The 10,002-nt window shown below is 41.4% G+C and overlaps 1 pseudogene; it reads left to right on the top strand.

Moving 5' to 3' along the window:
- The first annotated feature begins 4,436 nt into the window (after window positions 1-4,436).
- On the top strand, window positions 4,437-5,147 carry LOC107277008 (probable BOI-related E3 ubiquitin-protein ligase 2; annotated as a pseudogene).
- Window positions 5,148-10,002: the final 4,855 nt, after the last annotated feature.

Raw genomic sequence — 10,002 nt, 5'->3', positions numbered from 1 at the left:
ATTGTGTACGTAGTACTAACTAACATATCGATCGGTCAAATAATTAATCGACAACGTGGCTGGGCGATTAGCTTCACCTGTAAGCTCAAGAAGAGAGAGAGAGAGAGAGAGTCAAGAGTACTATACCAGCTAACTGCGCAGGAAAATTGAAGCTAAGCATCATATTGTGTATGCTTTCAACACTCTAACTGTGCCTTCTCTAACGGTACAAGGCCTCCGTAAGAACGGAGAAATTTCAGAGTAATTTCAGAGATATCATACATCGATCGAGCAAATAATTGATCGATAACTTGGCTGGCCGATTAATTAGCAGCACCTTTAAGCTCAAGAGAGAGAAAGAGAGTCAAGACTATACCATATACTCCCTCCGTCCCATGATATAAAGGATTTTGAGTCTTTGTTTATCCTATTTGACCACTCTTCTTATTCAAAAAATTTTGGAATTATTATTTTTTTTTGATTTACTTTATTATCCAAAGTACTTTAAAGTACAACTTTTCATTTTTTATATTTGCATAAATTTTTTGAATAAGACGAGTGATCAAACACTACAATCAAAAACTCAAAATCCCTTATATTATGGGACAGATGGAGTATTGTACTACTACCTCCATCCCAAAATGTTTGACGCCGTTGACTTTTAAAAAAATATTTGACCGTTCGTCTTATTCAAAAAATTTAAGTAATTGTTAATTCTTTTTCTATCATTTGATTTATTGTTAAATATACTTTTATGTATACATATAGTTTTACACATATCACAAAAGTTTTTGAATAAAACAAATGGTCAAACATGTTTAAAAAAGTCAACGGTGTCAAACATCTAGAGAAGGAGGGAGTATATGCTTCAACGCTCTAATTGCCTCTCCAACGGGACAAGGCCTCCTTTAGAACGGAAAAATTTCCAAGTAATTTCGGAGATACTGATCATATAAATTCAATGGAAAATTTATCTGTAAGATGCAGAGAAATGACAGGTTATATTTCTCTAACACCAAAGACACAAAAGCACTTCTGAAAGGCTCTGATCAGTTAAGCTACGATCATAAAGTGAGGTAAACAAAACAGAGCAAAACAACTTAGAAATACTCCCTCCGTCTCTAAATACAAGATATTTTGGTTAGATGTGACACATTCTAGTACAACGAATCTGAATATAAAGTCTATCTAAATTCGTTGTACTGGGATAAGTCACATCTAACCAAAATCCCTTATATTTAGAGAAGAGAGAGTAATTTGTAAAAGCAAAGGCTGAATCATAGACATGATTAAAATAGACCCTAAAATTAATCTACCATGAAGTTTTAAAATTTAAATTTTGCAATGACACAAGCGGATGAAAGAAAGAAAAAACAGAGATATTAAATACTGTGCAATATGGAGCAACACGTGTGGCAGATAGGCGATCACGTCGGCGGATCGTCGGAGCACCCAACCAACACAAATCCGTGGTGCACCCCACAGTGGGGGCACAAAGAAATTAACCTACCACTCGTAGGATTTGCTCCTAAAAGCCATGGAAACACACACATAATATAATCAGATTAAAATTAATTAACCAACTACTAGAAAAACTAGCTATATATAGCTAGGTGACTATATCATCATCATTATCATCAGCTTCTGTTTCTCAATCGATATCGAAATGTGACAACCTAGATGACAGTACATATATGCATCCATCCATTAGCCATGCATGCATCATCCTCTTGAGTTTCTCCTTTGTGCATTGACTTGGGAGAGACAGAGCTAAAAAGTCTAACTAAAAAGCTATCTATTGATCTATAGATGCAGATAGAGGGTGTCACCTGATCATTTTCCCTGCTCCTCCCTGTCCCAGCACTGCAGTATCAGCCTATTTAGGCAGTTAAGAAGGTCAAATCAGATATCCTGCAAGTCGTAATAAATTGGCACCAAATCCCCTTAATTCAATGTGGGTTAGTTCAAATAGTGGTAATAAGTTATCCATCAATTTTTAGACCAGTATGGAACTTTTACCTCTTTGTGCAAAATTTACTCCTGTATGAGAAGCCAATGTGAAGCCAGTTTTTTTTTTCCTTTTTGGCTCCTGTATGAGAAGCCAAAGTATATATAGTCATCTGTAGCTAATTGATGTTAAATTTACTCAACCAAACTGTAGAAATAATCAATGTGGCTATATATTGTAGCAGTGCATATATGGGGTGTTGGTGTGTATGAATTAATTAGTAGGGTATCTATTAAATAAAAGATAAAGGTTTTATGATATGGTGTGGGTGAGAGGGGCATGAATCATGCCAGCAAAGGTATTGTATTACTGTGCAGTATAGTAGTGTTACTGTATGTGTACAGGTGAAGCCGCTGTACATGGAAGAAGCCAGCAGACATGCCATGCTCAAGCTATGCAGGCTAGTGACACGCATGCTACTACTATATAGTGTACTTACCTGCTTTTGATCTGCTTTTGACTCCTGCTATAGTGCTGTGAAGGCTATCCCATCTATAAAGCATTTCATACTGTCACCAGAAGCAACATGTTTTTCTCACATGGGAATTTTCCTTGTTTTATACTCCCTCCGTCAAAAAAAAAAAGACAAACCCTGGTTTCCGTGCCTAATGTTTGACCGCCCGTCTTATTTGAAAAAATTATGAAAAAAATTAAAAAGATAAGTCACGCACAAAGTATTAATCATGTTTTATCATCTAACAACAATAAAAATACGAATTATAAAAAAATTTCATATAAGACGGACAGTCAAAGTTGGACACGGAAACACAGGGTTCGCCTTTTTTGGGACAGAGGGAGTACTCTCCTTCACAGATACTTGTTCAAACACTATTTATATTGAACTTTGACCATTTGTCTTTTTCTATAAATTTTCTTTTATAATACTTAGAAAATTCAGTATTACCAAAATGTTAATCCTAAATATAAGTATTAAACTTTCATTCATGTATCTTTGTTTAACAAGCTAACTAGAAACTGTAGGTTTGGTAATCTACTAAATTTAAATCATAATGTGCTAAGAATATAGATCACCCTTATGCAGGATTTGGGGATCACCGACCGTCTCTTCTAGAACCGGATTGGAAGTAGAATACAAAGTCCATCGAACTGCTCCGGTGATCATCGGTGTAGGGAAAGTAGTCATGGTAGTGGTGCGGACGAAGTGGTTGCCGACTTGATCCCGAAGGGGTCACTGGCGATGAACTGCAGGATAGCGTCGTGCCATCGTCCTTCGAGGCGCCACCTACACTAACTTAGTCCTTTGAATACCCTCCAACGCTTAGGTCAATTTTCCCATCCGAAACTAAACAATGCCAATCAAATCATCAGTGACAAGTATTTTGAAACGGAGAAAGTATTTTATATGTCTGTAAATATTTTTACAACATTGACATAAGGTAGCAGAGAGTGAGGAAAGGAGTCATAAACAGTGAGACCATGGACTTATTGGAAGTGCCATACATGTGTGGTGGTACGTATGACTACGAAAGAAAAGGAAAGAAACAAAGGACCGGCCAGCCTCATGGTGAAGCCCAATCTGAGAGTAACAATTTTTATTTCAAGTGGATTAGAGCAGTTTGTGTAGATGGGCTTGCCTAGATTTGCAGGCAGGCAGCCATACATATATGAGTAAATTTCACTAAACTACATATACTCTGGTCAAATTATCACAAAACTACAGATTTAAGGAGATGTATCACAAAACTACAGATTTAGCACTAAATTTCTCAAAGAACTACAGATTTAAGATGGAGTATCACAAAACTACAGATTTAGTAACAAAATTATCACAAAACTACAGGTTTAGTGTCAATTCAATCACAAAACTTATGCATTTATAACTCAAATATAACACTAGTGCTAAGGATTTAAATTCCAATATATGTAGTTTTGTGATAACTTTGTTATTAAATCTGTAGTTTTGCGATACTCCACCTTAAATCTGTAGTTCTCTGAGAAATTTAGTGTTAAATCTGTAGTTTTGTGATACATCTCCTTAAATCTGTAGTTTTGTGAGAATTTGACTAAAGTATTTGTAGTTTTGTGAAATTTACTCTACATATATTGATTGGGTCATAGATTTTCAGCCCAAATAATGAATGCTTATCTTGGCAATTTCATTAGTAGTTTGGCCAGACAGGTTGGGCTTAAGTTTCAGAAAACAGAAAGCTGCTTGGGCTTGCAGCATCTGGGAATTTTTTTAGTGCAGATAAAGGAAAAGGTACACCGAAGGTCCCTCAACTTGTCATCCAGATAAAAAAACGTCCTCGAACCACAAAACCAGATATGCGGGGTCCCTTAACTATACAAAACCGGTCACCCGAGATCCTCCAGTGGTTTTGACCCTGGTTTTAGCCTATGTGGGGTGTGGGACCCATGTGGGCCCCACATGTCAGCGTGCCACGTCATCACCATCCCTCTCTTTCCCTTTGTCCTCTCAGGCGACGCGATGGTAGCGACGACGCGGGAGCAGGGAAAGAGGAGGCCGGCGGGGGGACCTCCCATCCCGACAGCCAACGCCTCGCTCTTCTTTACCTACGACGAGGCCACGCACCTGCTCACGCCGCCGACCTCCTCTATTTGTGTTTGGCGAGTGGTGTTTGATCGACGTCGGTGTTTGGTGGATGCCGTGCAGGCCGAGCGGATGCGCGCGGGGCTGGAGGAAGCGCAGCGACGGCACGTCCGGGCGTTGGTGGCGGCTGTGGCGTGCGCCACGATGGGGAGGGTGCGTGCGGCGGAGGCCAAGCTGGATCGCGCACGCTGCCACAACTCGGAGCTGGAGGAGAAGCTCCGCCAGATTAGTGCGGAGGGGCAGGCGTGGATGGGCGTCGCCAAGAGCCATGAGGCCGTCGCCGCTGGCCTCCGCGCCACGCTCGACTAGCTCCTCCAGTCCCCCTGTGCCGTGACTGCCGTCGCCGCCGCCACGAGGAAGGGCGACGCCAAGGACGCGCAGTCGTGCTGCTTCAAGACCCCAGGCGGCGCCGCCGCCGCCACTGCCGCCGACGCGGTGTCCGGGGCGACGTCGTGCAAGGCCTGCCATGTCACGGAGGCATCCGTGCCGCTGCTCCCATGCCTATGCGACGCCTGCGAGGCCGCCGCCGCCGCTTGCCCCGTCTGCACCGCCACCAAGAACGCCTCTGTCCATGTCCTCCTCTCCTGAAGTCACTCACACGTGCTACACCAGCCAGCCACTGCATGGAGTAGGAGATTTTGATAGCGCAACAGCTATGGCCAGACCGAAACCGGGCATCCGTCAGCCAACTCCGGTGTCAAGCAAAAAGCTAACAACAATCATCCTGTCCCAAGTTACATGGAAATTCATGCTAGGGAAGCCACGGTTCTGTGCATCTGTGCATCAGTGATCTCCGGGCCATGCGAGTTTTGTCAGTGGAAACAACAGTTTTCGGTGCGGTGGATTGAATGGTTGATTGCCAATCTCATCTGCCGCAGGTACCATTGCTTCAAATATTTGGCAGCCCAGGTCGGCACGTATGCCGCCCCGTCTCCCCGCCGGCCGCTGCTCGTCAGTTGTCCTCCCCATCGGCTGCCGCCCGTCCCGGCACCCGTTCTCCCCGCCGGTCCCCACCTGTTGACGATGTCCCAGCGCCACTCCCCATCCGCTGGCCACCGCGCGCTCACCCGCCTGCCGCCACTACCGCTCCGCGCCTCCGCCGTCCGCCGCTCAGCCTCCCTCGCCGCCCGGTCGTCTGCTCCCTACCCGTCGGCCGGCCTGCAAGAGAAGAGTGCGAGAGAGAGAGGGGGGAGAGAGAGAGAGAGGGGACCAGGGGAGGAAGGGAGAGAAGAATAGGGGAAAGGGGAGTTGACGTGGAACGCTGACATGTGGAGCCCACGTGGGTCCCACGCGCCATGTAGGCTAAAACTGAGTCAAAACCACCGAAAGATCTTGGGTGACTGGTTTTGTATAGTTAAGGAACCTCGCATATCTGTTTTTGCGGTTTGAGGATGTTTTTTATCCCGATGGCAAGTTGAGGGACCTTCGGTGTACTTTTTCCGCAGATAAACAACAGGGGATTTACATGATGGGCCTCCATTTGCAAGCCCACAAAAATCTAGTCTCAAATTAATTGCTCTCACTCACACAGAGAGACAGTGAGGCCTCAGACCTCAGTTTTACTCACTCCGTACTAAAATAAGTTAATCTCGTACAAGAGAATGTGTCACATACACTAGATTCAAAACATACATTGGTAAATGAGCAGAAGCAAAAGGGTACTTTAAATAAAATTGCCTGGATAAGAATTGGGCTAAGCTCAAGGAAAAACACGATCGTCATATGCTAGCTCTCTCCTCAACTGCATACATATATTGACATTTACTCCCTCCATCCCAAAATGTTTGACGCCGTTGACTTTTTTAAAAATATTTGACCGTTCGTCTTATTCAAAAAATTTAAGTAATTATTAATTCTTTTCCTATCATTTGATTTATTGTTAAATATACTTTTATGTATACATATAGTTTTACACATTTCACAAAAGTTTTGAATAAGACGAACGGTCAAATATGTTTTAGAAAGTCAACGGCATCAAACATTTAGGGAAGGAGTGAGTACTAGATAATTTGTTTGTATGTGTTGTAGATTAATATGCCAAGTAATTGTAGTGATTAAATACTAGCCAGCATCACTACGACCAAGAGGATTGTATCAAAATAAATGTGAAAGATATGCAGCAAATCTTCAATAATTTCAGGACTTATCAAATAAAAAATCCACCATTTATCAGGTCATTCTACTAAAATCTACGATTGCAAAAAATCGTAAGACTTCATTACTTGTATTTATTTGCCACTCCATACATAGTTCACACTACAGCTTCAGCATTGAATTCTCACGTCATATACAGCAGTGAAATTTGAAAATATCGATCTGAACCGATGTTTAATACAAGGTTTTGAGAAAAATAAACAAGCGGAATAAGTTTGTTGCCGGCTGATTCCCTCATGAAAGTCCACCTGAAATTTAGGAAAACACCAAAAGTGTGGCGATATATATAGTCATGGGTAATGTGTTTGAAAATTTCATCCACCAGGAATTTGCACTCGACCTTCGTATCTTTGATTATGTGTCTTACATGTGTTCCGCAGGTGTGTGAGTGTCATACATGTTTATTTTCTTGTAATGAAAAAATAAGACAATGTAGGATTCAATTTCCAACAAAAAGGTAACATTATTCATAGATTTGCCAAATTCAAGTGTTTTTCTTTTTTTTTAAAAAAAAAGGCAGATGTGCTACTACCAAACGGATACGCATATGCACGATAAGCTTGCCCGGTAGTACGACTCACTAATTCAATGGTAATTTTGTCGCCAACTAAGCTGCAACCCTGTACATTGCTCATTTGTCCTATCTATCTTTACACACAAATCGCTTACTATAACTACAAATTAATTATATTTGCAATTGAGCATCGGTTGCAACCCTTTACCTAACTCATTTCCCCTACGCCGGCAAGGCCCACGGCGTCCACTTCGAGATGAAGGGAAATGGACAATTTTAAATTCAAATATAGTACACAATTGCAAATGTAAATATTTCAAACGAAAACTCATATTTGAAAATGCGATCGATTGGTATAACTAAAACAAAATGCATGTCCCCGTTTACAATTCCAAAACTGCCCAACAACTTGGACCGAATTATTCAACAAAAATTATTAAACAAAAATGTTTAGACCGATCGAGCTTTTTTTTTCCCACAAGTTTGAATAAATTATGAGAGAGAATTTGGCGAAATCAGGCTAACCAAACATGTTTAGCGTGACAGACTTCTCCTCCCTCCGGTTCATGATCAACGAGCCGAGCGCGATGAGATGGCTTGCAAACTTGATCCCTTGCTCAAGCGGTGCCACCATGGCTACTGGGGCGCGGAACAAAGAGCCTACACGAGCCAACTCCGGCAGCAGCTCCGCCGAGGTGGCCATCCTTACTGCCTTGGACCACCTGAGCACAGCGAGCCTGACTGCTCTGACGCGGAACATGAGCTTCTTGACATCGGCGAGCCTCATGGCACCACCAAACTCCTCGCTTAGCATCTGGAGAGTCACCTCACCGAGCCGCCCCTTGAGACGGAGGTACCTCCTCACGACACGGGCAGTGAAGTGGTCCTCATTCGGTGCAGAAACATCGCCGTCGCTAGTGCTATCGACGGTGACCTCATGGCGCTCGCCTGTGATGGGGTGGACGGCAAGCACGTTAACTATGCAGCCATGTCGTTGGTGGACGTCCCGAGCATCCTTGAGCAGTTGCTCATAGTCCTCTTTGAATGGCTTGATGCTCTTGACAATCTTCACCATGGCGTCCTTTTTCCCGGACTATTTCATCTCAAAAAACAAATAAATAAATTAGCTAAAAAAGGTTATTATGAGATGCACATTAGTTGCAACTGAAATAAGTGTTTTTGCTCATTACTTACGTTTCTAACTAGTGACATGTACACATATATTCTCTCAATAAAAAAATGGACACATATATTTTGCATAAGTGTTCTACTCATTACTTACTTTGCTAACTAGTGGCATGTACACATCTGTTCTCTCAATAAAAAAAATTGGACTCATATATTTCATAAGGATGCAAATGGATTGGCCGTACTTTACCAATTGTCATGTCAATCACTACATTAGTAATAATATTATAATAAAGACCTTGGTATAGTGACCAGCAATTTAGCAGTTTTTCTACTTGCTATTATTATTCTAGAATAAAATCATAGATCTGCGGATTGCATCCAAGAATCGATCAACTTCTCACTAGCCATGAAAAGAATATTTTAACTCGTAACGACTCCACAGTGCCTCTTGCCAGCTTTGTTTCAAAATTAGGTAAAGCTATATATATATATATATATATATATATATATATATATATATAGACACACACACAATTGCATGAATGATGTTCAAGGAAGCGCCAGTACCAATCTACGCTATTGATGCACTGACAAATGTTTAGAGACAATTGAGAAACTACATTACGATAAAAGTTTGAGGGCGAACATACCTAGCGATGTGAGGAGAGATGGAGGAGCCGTAGGTCGAAGATTTTACAAGGCAAGATCAATAAAAAAGAATTGACAATGCAATGAGTTGTGAGGAGAGTGGAAGAGAATTTATAGCGAGGGAGAATAGAAAAGGGTTGACGCACCACCGAAAAAGACAAAACTAGTTAATTGAATTTAAAATCAAATCTAATTCGAAAAAAAATCAAAACCATTTAATATGATTTAAAATCAAATCCGATTCAAATCTGATATTTAAATATACAATATGGAATAGTTTTAATTTTCATACATATAGATAATGTGATATCCTGAGCACCGCGGTACCACACAAGGGTTGGGGTAAGATGGAGAAAAGGCTAAACGACTTCATAATATCATATCTACTTCTCATAGCAATGGACGGTGGATGAACATGTTACAGAAATGGTCCAGAGCTAGAGAAACATAATAGAAAACTAATTCTATGACATTCGTGCCACGATAGTCAATGGCTCCCGTGACATGAAGTGGATGTGGAAATGGAGCCAGATCTAGAACAATACGTCCGGCTCAAATGCCAAGGGTTGTCCTTCCTCGGCACAACCAGCGACGGTCGTGCCATCGTCTTTGGCAACATCGTGCCACCAACATGGACCATGGGAGATACCTTCCAAGGCAATGGCCAATTACATATTACAGTACAGCCAGTACACAATTACAAATGTAATCATTCCAATAAATTTCATAGTTGAAAATGTGATCAATTATTTGTAATAACTAAGATGTAATCACTGTCTCCGCTTGCAATTCTAAAACCGTCCATTAACTTGGACCGAATTATTCAACAAAAATTTATTAAAACAAAAATGTTTCACCCAATCGAGCATTAGAGCTATGATGAATTTCCCTCAAGTTCGACGAAACAATGCGATAAAATTTTGTGAAATCAGGCTAACCAAACATGGTTAGCATAACATTCTTCTCCTCCCTCCAGTATTCATGATTGACAAGCCA

The sequence above is a fragment of the Oryza sativa genome, chromosome 8 (assembly GCF_034140825.1).
Source record: "Oryza sativa Japonica Group chromosome 8, ASM3414082v1".
Taxonomy (NCBI): Eukaryota; Viridiplantae; Streptophyta; class Magnoliopsida; order Poales; family Poaceae; genus Oryza; species Oryza sativa.
This window is presented reverse-complemented; position numbering and strand designations above follow the sequence as displayed.